Here is a 15,798-nt window from a genome sequence, read left to right as displayed (position 1 = left end):
GGAATTGCATATATACATAGTACATAATACATATATATATCCACAGATGCTTGGGGCACATCTATAAACACATACACATACAAAACCGGGGGTATAAATGGGCAGCAATAAGCCCACATACATACTGTCATGCTGACATAAGTGTATATACATAGACATGTGTGCAAATACATACACACATATCTATATATACACACACCCTTGCATATACCTGGGGCATCACATACAGGGGACATACATATGTCCCCACTTGCCATACAGGGCCAATATATACACGGTCATACAGGAAATATATACTAACTATAAAGGGACACATATAAGGGGGCACATATATACACTGCTCAAAAAAATAAAGGGAACACAAAAATAACATCCTAGATCTGAATTAATTAAATATTCTTCTGAAATACTTTGTTCTTTACATAGTTGAATGTGCTGACAACAAAATCACACAAAAATAAAAAAATGGAAATCAAATTTTTTAACCCATGGAGGTCTGGATTTGGAATCACACTCAAAATTAAAGTGGAAAAACACACTACAGGCTGATCCAACTTTGATGTAATGTCCTTAAAACAAGTCAAAATGAGGCTCAATAGTGTGTGTGGCCTCCACGTGCCTGTATGACCTCCCTACAACGCCTGTGCATGCTCCTGATGAGGTAGCGGACTGTCTCCTGAGGGATTTCCTCCCAGACCTGGACTAAAGCATCTTCCAACTCCTGGACAGTCTGTGGTGCAACGTGACGTTGGTGGATAGAGCGAGACATGATGTCCCAGATGTGCTCACTTGGATTCAGGTCTGGGGAACAGGCGGGCCAGTCCATAGCATCAATGCCTTCGTCTTGCAGGAACTGCTGACACACTCCAGCCACATGAGGTCTAGCATTGTCTTGCATTAGGAGGAACCCAGGGCCAACCACACCAGCATATGGTCTCACAAGGGGTCTGAGGATCTCATCTCGGTACCTAATGGCAGTCAGGCTACCTCTGGCGAGCAAATGGAGGGCTGTGCGGCACTTAGTGTTGCTTCCTAAGTGGACAGTTTGATTTCACAGAAGTGTGATTGACTTGGAGTTACATTGTGTTGTTTAAGTGTCCCCTTAATTTTTTTGAGCAGTGTATATATATATATATATATATATATATATATAAAAGGGACATAAAGGGGGCACATTTTCCCCACAGGGGCCACATATTTCCCACAGGGGCCACCATGAGCCCCTGTGGGCCACTAAGGGCAGATGTGCGCAGATGCTGGGCACATCTGCGCACATCATCCTATAAAATGACCATTAATGCATGCATATATATCATACATGCATGCACGTGTTTGCATGCATATATGTATATATATGCATGCATCTCAACCCTTCCTCAACACTTTACATTCCCCATATGTCTACTTCATGTTTGGATCATTTTGGGAATGATATTTTATTTTTTGGGGATGTTACAAGGCCTAGAAGTTTAGAAGCAAATTTTGAAATTTTTCAGAAATTTTCAAAAACCCAATTTTTAGGGACCAGTTCAGGTCTGAAGTCACTTTACGAGGCTTACATAATATAAACCACCCAAAAATGACCCCATTCTAGAAACTACACCCCTCAAGGTATTCAAAACTGATTTTACAAACTTTGTTAACCCTTTAGGTGTTGCACAAGAGTTATTGCCAAATGGGGATGAAATTTGAGAATTTCATTTTTTTGCCAAATTTTTCATTTTAACCCATTTTTTCCACTAACAAAGCAAGGGTTAATAGCCAAACAAGACTATCTTTATTGCCCTGACTCTGACGTTTACAGAAACACCCCATATGTGGTCGTACACTGCTGTACGGCCACACAGTAGGGCGTAGAGGGAAAGGTGTGCCATATGGTTTTTGGAAGGCAGATTTTGCTGGACTGGATTATTTACACTATGTCCCATTTGAAGCCCCCTGATGCACCCCTAGAGTAGAAACTCCCTAAAAGTGACCCCATCTAAGAAACTACACCCCTCAAGGTATTCAAAACTGATTTTACAAACGTCGTTAACCCTTTAGGTGTTGCACAAGAGTTATTGGCAAATGGGGATGAAATTTGAGAATTTAATTTTTTTGCCAAATTATCCATTTTTTCCACTAACAAAGCAAGGGTTAACAGCCAAACAAGACTGTATCTTTATTGCCCTGACTCTGCCGTTTACAGAAACACCCCATATGTGGTCGTACACTACTGTACGGCCACACGGCGGGGCGTAGAGGGAAAGGAGCGCCGTGTGGTTTCTGGAGGGCTGATTTTTATTGACCGGTTTATTTATACCGTGTCCTGTTTCAACCCCCCTGATGCACCCCTGGAGTAGCAAATCCCTAAAAGTGACCCGATTTTGGAAACTACGGGATAAGATGGCGTTTTTTTTGGGACTATTTTTAGGGTACATATGATTTTTGGTTGCTCTATATTACATTTTTGTGAGGCAAGGTTTCCAAAAATTGAAATTCAGAAATTTCATCTCCATTTGCCACTAACTGTTGAGGAACACCTAAAGGGTTAATAAAGTTTGTAAAATCAGTTTTAAATACCTTGAGGGGTGTAGTTTCTTAGATGGGGTCACTTTTAGGGAGTTTTTACTCTAAGGGGGCATCAGGGGGGCTTCAAAAGGGACATGGTGTCAATAAAAAAAGGCCATCAAAATCGGCCTTCCAGAAACCATGTCGGTCCTTTCCTTTTGCGCCCTGCCTTTTAGTGATACAGCAGTTTACGACCACAAATGTGGTGTTTCTGTAAACTGAAGTATCAGGGTAATAAATATTAAGTTTTGTTTGGTTGTTAACCCTTGCTTTGTTACCGGAAAAAACGTATTGAAATCGAAAAGTGCCAAAAATAGCTGTTTTGGCACCGTTTTTATTTTATATTTTTGACCATGATAATCTGGGCAGTTAGGTCATGGGGTATTTTTATAGAGGAGATTCTTACGGACGCGGTGATACCTAATAAGTCTACTTTTTTTACAATTATTTAGGTTTTAGACTATATTATCCTTTTTGATACAAATTTTTTTTAGTGATACAGCAGTTTACGACCACAAATGTGACGTTTCTGTAAACTGAAGTATCAGGGTAATAAATATTAAGTTTTGTTTGGTTGTTAACCCTTGCTTTGTTACTGGAAAAAACGGATTGAAATTGAAAAGTGCCAAAAATAGCTGTTTTGGCACCGTTTTTATTTTATCTTTTGGACCGTGTTAATCTGGGGGGTGTTAGGTCATGGGGAATTTTTATAGAGGAGATTATTACCGATGCGGAGATACCTAAATTGTATACTTTTATTAAATTATTTTTGTTTTTACAATTTTTTGGGGTGTCTCAAGTCTGAGAACCAGTTTTTTTATCCGATGTCAGTGGCTAAATTGGGATATAAATTTAGTACTTCATGGAAGTGTGGTACTCCCTGAAGCAACCAATAATGCAGAGGCCCGGATGATCGGGGCACGTGTCACATTGAGTAGTGGTGTCCTTCCGTATCCCCCTCCTGTGATACACTCTGCACCTTTTTTGGGTTCGTCCCTTCTTTCCAGTATGGGGGACCACACCTGGAAAGTGTTGGCCAGGGATGATCCGGGCGCCTCCAGTTCCCGAGGTACTCCGGCCTGCTCTTTCCTGGTCCGAAAAGATCAGGGCCTTGAGTACTGCCTCATAGAACTGAAGGAATGTGTTGCCCGCGCTGGGACAGCACAAAAGAGTTGTACATGGCAACCTGCACCAAGTAGACCGCAACTTTTTTGTACCATGCCTGGGTTTTGCGCATGGCATTATATGGCTTGAGTACTTGATCAGAGAGATCAACTCCTCCCATATACCGATTGTAGTCGACGATACAATCGGGCTTGAGGACCGTTGCCGCGGTACCTCGCACAGGGACAGGGGTGATGCCGTTACCATGAATTGTGGACAGTACAAGGACATCGCTCTTGTCCTTATATCTGACCAGCAACAGGTTTCCAGTGGTAAGGGCACGGGTCTCACCTCTGGGGATAGGTACCTGGAGGGGGTGGGCAGGGAGGCCGCGTTGATTTTTCCACACAGTCCCACAAGCGGATGTGGATCTGGCGGCGAGGGACTGGAACAAGGGGATACTAGTATAAAAGTTATCCACGTAAAGGTGGTAACCCTTATCTAGCAGTGGGTGCAAAAGGTCCCACACAAGTTTCCCGCTAACACCCAGAGTGGGGGGACATTCTGGGGGTTGAATATGGGAATCTCGCCCCTCGTACACACTAAACTTGTAAGTGTACCCTGAGGTACTCTCACAAAGTTTGTACAGCTTCACGCCATACCTCGCCCGCTTTGAGGGAACATACTGGCGGAAAATGAGTCTCCATAGGGGAGTGTGTGTCTGCGTGTGTATGTGCGTGCGTGTAAATCTTTATTTGGTGTGCGTGTGTGTGGGGCACGGGTGTTCACGTACTCACCCTAAGCCTAACAGACAAAAAAATAAAAAGACTAACTAAAAAAAAAGGGAAAAAAGTATAAAAAAAAATTAAAACCACTGATCAACCGTCCGAAGTTGATCAGCGGTGGGGTGTGCGATGCCCTAACAGTGGCCGGACGCTAAGAGTGCCGGCCACAGTCAGCGTACGCACATAAAAAAAAAAAACTGCCTACGCCCCAAAAAAGTTGGGGGGGGGCAGGCAGCAGCACCCCTGGGGGGTCTAGAGTCACACAGCTGTGCTGTGGACCCCAGACACCCTACTTAGGGTGATGCAAGAAAACTTTTTTTCACCACTAACTTTCCCTTTATTTTCCCTGCCTAGCCCAACCTTTCCCTATATTTTCCCTAATTACCTGCTGATAAAGATGGGGGTGCTGGGGCACAGATCGGGTCCTGGGGGCAAGGATGGGTGCTGGGGCACAGATGGGGTTGCGATCCACACGTGCAGGCAGCGCTCCTCTCTCCTCGGGCTCCGGACACAAAAGGAGGAGGAGAGGAGCGCTGCTATCATTTGAATCTCCCGCCGGCCCGCCCTCCTACCAATCAGAGGTGATCCTGAGAGGTGATGTCACCATCACCACTCAGGATCGCAGGATGGTGATTGGTGGGGTAAAATCACACCACCGATCACCATCCTGTTCTGGGTTATCGGGTCACCAGAGACCCGAATAACCCGTAAACGCAGAAGTACGTTTAAGTGCCAGGACAACATGCCGTACCGGTACGTCATGTGTCCTTAAGTACCAGGACAAAATGCCGTACCGGTACGTCATGTGTCCTTAAGTACCAGGACAACATGCTGTACCGGTACATCATGTGTCCTGAAGAGGGCCTTTAAAGGGCATTTGTGAGCAGATTTGTGCCTATGAAACTGGCTGACCTGTTACATGTGTGCTTGGCAGCTGAAGGCATCTGTGTTGGCCCCATGGTTATTGTAAAGGCAGTGTAAGTGTGATCAAGTCTGGCCCTGTCAATCACAGTGCAGAGAGCATGGCAGTTGCAGAGACAGTGGAGGGCAAAAAATTATGTTTTAATATATGCAAATGAGCAACAGAGGAGTTGCCCTCCACTCACTCTGCAACTGCCATGCTCTGCACTGTGATTGACAGGGCCAGACTTGATCACACTTAAACTGCCTTTACAATAACCATGGGGACAACACAGATTCCTTCAGCTGCCAAGCGCAGATGTAACAGATCAGCCAGTTTCATAGGTACAAATCTGCTGAAAGATGCCCTTTAAATCTCTGACTTTCTGAAGATAATACATAGTCTTTGTGTTTTTATTTATTTTGTACAACTTTCATAATGTTAAAGAATTTTGTCACCTACTACGCTATACTAGACACTGTAAACAGAGAGCAGAGGACCTCTGTACATGAACGGTATATGAGACCTTTTCTCTCCAGTAGTTCATCATAGGTGGATCAAGAGTTGGAGGGGTGGGGGGAGGGAGGTATGTAGTTTGTGGGGTGGGTTGCGATGCGTCTCCCAGGTTGGGGGGGAAAGAGGTAGGAATTGGGGAACATTTTTTTTATCTGACTGATGTCGGTTCGAATTTTAACCTGGAATGTTCGGGGTCTTGGTGAGAAATGTAAAAGACAAGCAGTTTGTGATCAGGTTAATAGACACCTTCCAGCGATTGTCAGCTTACTGTAGACTCGTTTTACTGAGGGGAAGATCCCTTGCCTCGGTGGGAGATAGGCCGTGCAGACTTATCATTCCACTTTTACTAGCTATTCTAGAGGAATTACAGTATTAATTCATAAAGGGATTGATTTTGTCTGCCGGGCTTCCTCCATCGATAAGCTGGGGAGATTTACTTCTTTCCATTGAGCTATGTATGGTGGATGATAAATACAGGGTTAGTCCCCTATTTAGATTAATTCCTCATTGGATATCTGTAATTGACAACCATGAATTGGTTAAACAGGAGATAGTATTCTTTTGGGATAGTAATTATAATTCAGCAAGGATCTATTTGGTATGGAATGCATTTAAGGCCTTTATGAGGGGGGTGTTTATTAGCAATATCTTTAACTTAAGAAAAGGCTATACTAAGAAAGAGAGAGACTTGCAAGAACCAGTGGCCGCTGGTATGGATGAGTTTTCCAGTAGGAACACAGAACAAACCAGGGAGGCTATGCACAGTACAAGTCAGGCTTATTCTGATGTTCTTCTGGATAAGGCCCAGCAAAGGCCTTTTTTTAAGGGACAAATTTTTTTTTCGGAATCAGGCCGTCCGGGTAAAAAGTTGGCTAGGGTGATCTCCAATCAGGATCCCAAAAAATAGATAGTTAGTGTTCGCTCTTCTGAAGGCACAATTATTCAAGATCAGGAATAATACTTGACCCCCTAACATCACAGAAGAGCTAGAAACGCAACTGTATAACCAAATAGAGCAGGCGGCACAGGCTGGTACAGTAGTCATAATGGGAGATTTTACCTTCCCAGACATTGACTGGGGTCATGGTTCTGTCTCAACTGTAAAGGGGAGAAAATTCCTCAACTTGCTGCAGGACCACTTTATGGGCCAGTATGTAGAAGCTCCCACTAGGGGCAATGCTCTGTTGGATCTGGTAATATCTAATGATGCAGAGCTTGTTGGTAATGTTACTGTTCGAGAAACACTAGGTAATAGTGATCACAATATAATTATATTCCCCCTAAACTATAAGAAGCAAACTCTGTCGGGCAGAGCAAAGACACTGAATTTCAAAAAGGCTAATTTCCCTGGGTTGAGGGCAGAATTTCAGGGCACAGACTGGGAGCAGTTACTGTCACATAATAATACAGAGGATAAATGGGAGAGCTTCAAATCCACATTGAGTAAATGCACTAAAAAATGTATCCCTTTAGGTATCAAGTATAAACGGTTTAAATTAAACACCCCATGGCTTACAGCTACTGAAAAAAGAGCAATAAAAGACAAAAAGAGGGCATTTAAAAAATACAAATCTGAGGGGTCAGCTGTAACGTTTGAAGATTACAAAGGGCTTAATAAAATCTTCAAAAAGGAGATAAAATTTGCAAAGATACAAAACAAACAGCAGGTAGCAAAAGAAAGCAAAACAAATCCCCAAAAGTTTTTTAAATATATAAATGCTAAAAAACCTAGGACGAGCAGGTAGGGCCCCTAAATAATGGTAAAGGGGGGTTAGTCACTGAAGATAAGGAAAAGGCAGAGTTCCTAAATAGCTTTTTTAGCTCTGTATATTCAAAAGAAGAGAAAGGAGCTGATATCTGTGGCGCCAGGGTTGTTAGTACATCCAGTGATATACTCAATTGGCTAACTGTAGATATGGTCCAAGAGAAGTTAAATAGGGTAAATGTGAACAAAACTCTGGGTCCAGATGGATTACACCCAAGAGTGCTTAAAGAGCTCTGTTCAGTCATTGCTGTGCCCCTGTTTATAATTTTTAAGGATTCTCTAGGGACTGGTACAGTGCCAAGTGATTGGCGCAAGGCAAACGTGGTGCCCATATTCAAAAAAGGATCAAGGTCCTCCACAGGCAATTATAGACTAGTTAGTTTAACTTCTGTTGTGGGAAAAATGTTTGAAGGAATCTTAAGGGACTATATACAGGAGTATGTGACTATAAATAATATTATAAGTGATAACCAGCATGGGTTTACCAAGGACAGAAGTTGTCAGACTAACCTGATTTGATTTTATGAGGAGGTGAGTAGTAACCTGGACAGAGGGGTGGCTGTGGAAGTAGTGTTTCTGAATTTTGCAAAGGCTTTTGATACTGTCCCTCATAGACGCTTATTAAGTAAAGTATGGTCTATTGGCTTGGAAAATATAGTTTGTAATTGGATTAAAAACTGGCTGAAGGACCATGTCCAGAGAGTTGTGGTCAATGATTCCTATTCAGAATGGTCCCAGGTTATAAGTGGTGTACCCCAAGGTTCAGTGCTGGGCCCTTTATTATTTAATTTATTTATTAATGATATTGAGGACTGGATTAATATCACCATATCTATTTTTGCAGATGACACTAAGCTGTGTAGAACTGTACGGTCTATGGAAGATGTCCACAAACTACAAGCTGACTTGAACACGCTGAGTGATTGGGCATCAACTTGGCAAATGAGGTTCAATGTGGACAAATGTAAAGTTATGAATCTTGGTAGTATTAATCTCTGTACTTCATATGTCCTAGGTGATGTAGCACTGGGAGAGTCACTTATAGAGAAGGATTTGGGTGTCCTTGTGGATGGTAGATTAAATGATACTATACAATGTCAATCAGCTGCTTTTAAGGCCACCAGGATATTGTTATACATTAAACTAGGCATGGACTCGCGGGGCAGGGATGTAATACTACCACTTTACAAAGCGGTAGTGCGGCCTCATCTGGAATACGCAGTCCAGTTCTGGGCACCAGTACATAGAAAGGATGCACTGCAGCTGGAACAAGTACAGAGGAGAGCGGCTACAATTATAAGGGGCATGGAGGGTCTTAGTTAGTTAAAAGAATTGAATTTATTTAGTCTTGAGAAGAGACGTCTAAAGTGGGACATGATTAACCTGTACAAGTATATAAATGGGCCATACAAAAAATACGGCGAAAAGCTGTTCCATGTAAAATGTTCTCAAAAGACAAGGGGGCACTGCCTCCGACTGAAGAAGAAAAAGTTCAGTCTCCAGAAGCGTCAAAGCTTCTTTACTGTGAGAACTGTGAATCTGTGGAATAGACTTCCTCAGGACGTGGTCACAGCAGGAGCAGTGGACAGTTTCAAAAAGGGTTTAAACAAATTCTTAAAAGTAAAAAATATAAATGCTTATGAAAACGTGTAGAAATCTGAGTCTCACTTCCTTCTGTGATTCGCGTCCCAACCTATCCCTTGGTTGAACTTGATGGACGTTTGTCTTTTTTTAACCGTATTAACTATGTAACTATGAATGCATTAAAGAGGTATTCATGAAATATTTTCTGGAATTGTATAATTCAGTTAATAGTGTCTTAGATTAAGCGGTTGATTTATATTTGGATTCTATCTCTCTTCTAGTCCTTGCAGGTATCCAAAGAGAATTCCTTGTGCAAACCTCTCCTTGCAAAGGTTAGAGGCCGCTTTGAAAGCTTGTGTGGGAAACTTCTCGCCAGGATCTGATGGATTCCCATATGAGTTTTATCGTAAATATAGGGATGTTGTTCTCCCCCATCTTCTGAAGGTATTCATTGAGGCAATAGAAGCCGGTAGTCTCCCAGAATCAATGACTGAAGCTGTAATAGTACTAATATTGAAAAAAGGCAAAGATCCCTTGGATATGGGTTCATATGGGCCGATTTCTTAACTTAATACAGATGTTAAGCTTCTCTCAAGGACTCTTACTACTAGGTTGTCTAAAGTAATTTCATCTATTATACACCCTGACCATAATGGGTTTATTCCTAACAAGGGTACCCATTACAATTTGCACCACCTTTTTCCTCCCGGGGGGTCTCTCGTTCCATCTTGTCTTTGGATGCCTCTAAGGCTTTTGACAGGGTGGAGTGGAGATTCCTTTGGAGGGTGTTAGAGAGGATGGGATTTGGGATTAAGTTCATAAATATGATCAAGCTTTTATACAAATCCAATAAGGCAAGGTTGAATATTAATAAGATGTTTACAAGGTGTATTTCCTTGGGGGGAGGTACTAGCCAAGGATGTCCACTCTCTCCACTATTATTTGATATTTAGATTGAGCCTCTTGCTGTTAGGGTCAGGCAGGATCCCAGGATTGAAGGGTTTGGGATATCGAGAACAGATGATCGCATTTCCTTATATGCCGATGATGTTTTATTTTATATACAACATACTAATGCTTTATTCAAGTTGTTGACTTCTTTGGTGAAGTTTCGGGTCTTGATATTAATTGGTCTAAGACCATTCTTATGCCTTTAGATAGATTAGAACTAGTGTTGATCGAGCACCGTAGGGCTCGGGTGCTCGGGGGCTCGGGCCGAACAGAGCACCCGAGTATAATGGGAGTCAATGGGAGAACCCGAGCATTAAACCAGGTACCCCCTGCGCTGAAAAGGGGAGGGTGTCTGGTTCATAGGGAAATGTCAGAAATTGATGGAAACACCACCGAAATGGTTCTGGAACAGCATGGGGAGGATGTCTGGATGCATCTTGTACTCGCAGGTCGCTGCTGGGAATGATGTTGTCCGAATAGTACGCCACTTTTACAAACTGACAATAATACGCACAAAACCGAAGAAAAAAAATCTATTTTAGAGGCAAATATGATAGGAAACATTCTTTCCTGTATATTTACTTGTATATAAAGTACAAGTGCTGCCAAAAATTACAAGGAAGAGGCACTCCGATACAACCTGTATATCACATAAAGGAGGGCCTCATTCACATTGTATTACAATTGTTCATGTAGTATGTAGTGGGACACCTACACTCATAAAGCCTATGCACTAAGTGAAAGGACTGCCAAAAATTACAAGGAACCGTCACTCCAATACACCCTTTGTTACACATAAAGGAGGGCATCATACACAGCCTTGAAAAATTATAATTGATGGCCTGCTAATGATCCTCAAAAATATTTGAAGCAAGGGCCTGCTGATTTGACCATCTAAAGCATTATGGGCGAGGGCATGCTGCCCCTTTGGTGACTCTAGATAACCTGGGGACGATCGCACGTCCCCGTGACAGCAACGATCCATTCGGAGGTCTGCCCTATCAACTTTCGATGTTATTTTCAGCCCAAACAATGTAGACCATGGGTAACGGGGCAATCATGGTTAGGTTCCAGAGAGGGAGCCTGAGAAATGGCTACAGCTACCACATCCAAGCAAGGCAGCATGCGCACAAATTACCTATTGGGTATAATTAGGTGAGGGCCTGCAGGTGAGCTGACCCTGTAAATGATTGTAGGTGAAGGCCTGCTGGTGAGCTGACCCTGTAAAAGATTTTAGGTGAAGGCCTGCTGGTGAGCTGACCCTGTAAAAAATTATATGCGAGGGCCTGCTCGTGAGCTGACCCTGTAAAAGATTTTAGGTGCGGGCCTGCTGGTGAGCTGACCCTGTAAAAGATTTTTGGTGTGTGCCTGCTGGTGAGCTGACCCTCTAAAACATTATATGCGAGGGCCTTTAGGTGAGCTGACCCTGTAAAACATTATATGCGAGGGCATGCAGGTGAGATGACCCTCTAAAAAATTAAATGCAAGGGCCTTCAGGTGAGCTGACCCTGTAAAAGATTTGAGGTGCGGGCCTGCTGATGAGCTGACCCTGCAAAAAATGTTATGTGCGGGCCTGCAGGTGAGCTGACCCTCTAAAAAATAAAATGCGAGGGCCTTCAGGTGAGCTGACCATGTAAAAGATTTAAGAGGCGGTCCTGCTGGTGAGTTGACCCTCTAAAAAATTATATGTGAGGGCCTGAAGGTGAGCTGACCCTGTAAAAGATTGTAGGTGAGGGCCTGCTGGTGAGCTGACCCTCTAAAAAATTATATGCGAGGGCCTGCAGCTGAGCTGACCCTCTAAAAATTTTATGCGAGGGCCTGCAGCTGAGCTGACCCTCTAAAAAATTATATGCGAGGGCCTGCATGTGAGCTGACCCTGTAAAACATTATATGCGAAGGGCATATATGCGAGGGCATTATATGTGACGAATAAGCATGTTCATATGATGGAGGAGGAGGATGAGAAAAGGAAGATTCAACCATACCCTTGTTTGTGGTGGAAGGGGTGCATGGGAATACAGTGTATTCAGTACATTATAAACAACATATTTAAAGTGCCTTTATGTTCAGCCGCTTTCCTCTGGTGGAGTCGAGAAGTCATGGTCAATCCAGGCCTTGTTAATTTTTATAAGAGTCAACCTGTCAGCATTTTCAGTTGACAGGTGGATACGTTTATCTGTTATAATGCCACCAGCAGCACTAAATACCCGCTCAGACAAAACGCTGGCGGCAGGGCAGGCTAGCACCTCCAAAGTGTAGAGCCTCAGTTCGTGCCACGTGTACAGCTTGAGGACGCTGACACGGTCTGCTATGTACTCCTTCACCATCTTTCAAAATTTTTCCTTCCTTGTGACAATAGCCCGCGCATCTGGGGGAGGGTACTGGCGGGGTGTCATGAAACTGTCCCAGGCTTTGGAGAGTGTTGCCCTGCCTCTGTTGGAAATGCTGTGTGTTCCCCTTGTCTCCCCTCCTCGGTTGGTCAAGGAACTACGGACTCTACCGCCAGTGTTGTCAGCTGGAATTTTTTGGAGCAATTTTTCAACAAGGATCTTCTGGTATTGCACCATTTTGCTCGTCCTCTGCACCAGAGGAATGAGAGATGAGAAGTTCTCTTTGTAGCGGGGTCAAGAAGGGTGAACAACCAGTAATCCGTGTTGTCTAAAATGCATATACCGCTCGGGTCGCGGGAAAAGCAGCCTAACATGAAGTCAGCCATGTGTGCCAGAGTACAAACAGGCAAGATTTCGCTGTCGTCATCACGAGGATCACTCTCAATCTCCTCTTCCTCCTCTTCTGCCCACCCACGCAGAACAGATGGAATTAAACTTCCATGGGTACTACCCTCTGTAGCGGAGGCAACCGTCTCCTGCTCCTCTTCATCGTCCAATTCGAGCTGAGAAGATGAAAAGCGCCCTCCTTCATTGTGAGCAGCGAGCGTTTCAGTAGACACAGAAGTAGGATGGTTACGCTGATAATAACGGCATTGCCGTTTTTTGTTGATTCCTCAAAGTTGCGTAAAACCTCACAGAGGTCAGACATCCATGCTCACTTGTCGCTTGTGAAGAGCGGAAGCTGACTGGAAAGGTGACGACCATGTTGCAGCTGGTATTCCACTACTGCCCCCTGGTGCATACAAAGCCTGGCCAACATGTGGAACATGGAGTTCCAGCGTGTGCTCACGTCGCACAACAGTTGGTAAGCTGGCAATTGCAAGTGCTGCTGCAGCGTTGCCAGACCAGCGGCAGCTGTAGATGACTTTTGGAAATGGGCACACACGCGGCGCACCTTCACCAGTAGCTCAGGCAAATTGGGGTAGGTTTTGAGAAACTGCTGAACCACTAAGTTTAAGACGGGGGATAGGCTTATGATGTGTGTGAGCGTACAAAGTTACGACCATTATCAGACACAACCATGCCTGGTTCTAGGTTGAGTGGCGAGAGCCACAGCTCAGTCTGGTCTCTGATACCCTGCCACAGCTCTGCGGTGGTGTTCTGTTTGTCCCCTAAGCATATCAGCTTAAGCACAGCCTGTTGCTGCTCCCCCACTGCAGTGCTACTCTGCTTCTAGCTACCAACTGATGACTGACTGGTGCTGCATGCAGATAATTGGTGGAAGTGGAGGAGAAGGTAAAGTGGGGGTTGGAGCCACTAACGTAAGTGCTGGCGGAAACCCTGATCGACGTAGGGCCCGCAATCCTTGGCGTTGGTAGCACCTGTGCTATCCCAGGGTACGACTCGCTCCCGGCCTCTACAACGTTCACCCAGTGTGCCGTCAGGGAAATGTAGAGTCCCTGGCCGAATGCACTTGTCCATGTGTCCGTGGTTAAGAGGACCTTCCCAGTAACTTCTTTGGTCAGGGCACGTGTGATGTTACAGGACACATTTAAGGCGGGCACGGCAGACCGTGAAAAATAGTGGCGTCTGGGGGCTACGTAACAAGGGACGACCGCCGACATCAGGCTGTGGAAGGCCTCAGTGTCCATAGGTCTAAATGGCAACATTTCCATTGCCAGTAATTTGGAAAGTTGCGCATTTAGTGCTATGGCCTGTGGGTGGGTGGCTGGGTATTTGCGCTTGCGTTCAAATGCCTGGGGTAAGGACATTTGTACGCTATGCTGAAACACAGAAGTGCATGTGGTCGCTGATGGTGCTTGTTAAGGTCCAGGTGCAGGGCGGGAAGCATCCGGGCCTGCACCTTCGACAGGGGATTGGCCAGCACGTAACACAGGGGAAGAGGAGGCAGTGGTGTGAACCGCAGACACAGATTGTGGACTCAGACGTTCATCCCACTTATTACGGTTCTTGGATGCCATGTGGCGGATCATGCTGGTGGTGGTGAAGTTGCTAGTGTGCATGCCCTGGCTCATTTTCATATGGCACAGGTTGCAAACTACTATTCTTTTGTCGTCCGCACTTTCCTCAAAAAAGCGCCATACTGCGGATAATCTACCCCTTGGCAAGGAAGATTTCCGCAAGGGGTTGCTCCGTGGAGCAGTTTTGGGCCTGTATGGTGTGGCCCGCCTTCTTCCTTTTTCCAGCCAACTGCCTCTTCCAGCCTCTTCCAGCCTGTTGCGGTGCTGCAGATCCCTTCCCCTCTGTATTGCTGTCCTCGCTCGGCTTTCCACCTTCCCAGGTTGGGACAGTGACCTCATCGTCCACCACCTCCTATTCCACTTCCTCATTTTGATCATCCTCCTGATTTGTTGACCTAACCAAAACCTCAGTGATTGACAACTATGTCTCATCCTCTTCTTCAACCTATTGAGACAGTAATTGCGGTTGACTCATTGGCAACTGTGTCTCATCATTTTTATCCACGTCAATAAACACTAATTGACGTTCACCACCGTCATGTTCTTGTGACTGTGGATGTTCAAGAGGTTGGAAATCAGGGCACAAGATCTCATGTCCCTCTTCAAGCGTGCTTGGCGAGTCGTTAAAATTCAGGCATTTAAACAATAAAATGTGTAGCACCGCCCGACCCGGGTATCGCCAGGATAGCTTCCTAAGGGGCGAATGTCGTACCCTTCCTTGGGTGTTCCATTATACCAAGGAGGGAGCCATATAACACACCTCTTTTCCTTTGTTTGTTTATTAAAATATAACTAAATATAAAAACCTTCTACATAAAATTCTCCATACAATATTACACATCTTTTATAAAATTATATACCAAGAATTCCTCCTTATTATTATTAACCAGATGTTATATTTTTCTCTTTCTTTTTTCCTTTATCCTTCTATTCCACACATACCTTTTTTCACCACTATCTCGATCCCATAAACCACATATACCTACATTCTTTCCCTGCACTTATATCCCTATTCACACTGCGGCAGGATAAAAAACCTATTTGATCAAACATGGTTTCAAGTCAAAATCAATATTCAATCCGCTGGTTTGCAGTGAATCTAACCTGTAGATCCACTCAGGTATATGTGGTTTATGGGATCGAGATAGTGGTGAATAAAGGAATGTGTGGAATAGAAGGATAAAGGAAAAAAGAAAGAGAAGAAAAGAAAGAAAAAAATATAACATCTGGTTAATAATAATAAGGAGGAATTCTTGGTATATAATTTTATTAATGAAAAAAGATGTGTAATACTTAGGATTGAGCGAACCCGAACTGTAAAGTTTGGGTT

Source organism: Bufo bufo, chromosome 2, assembly GCF_905171765.1.
Source record: "Bufo bufo chromosome 2, aBufBuf1.1, whole genome shotgun sequence".
NCBI lineage: Eukaryota > Metazoa > Chordata > Amphibia > Anura > Bufonidae > Bufo > Bufo bufo.
Note: the sequence above shows the minus strand (reverse complement) of the source record.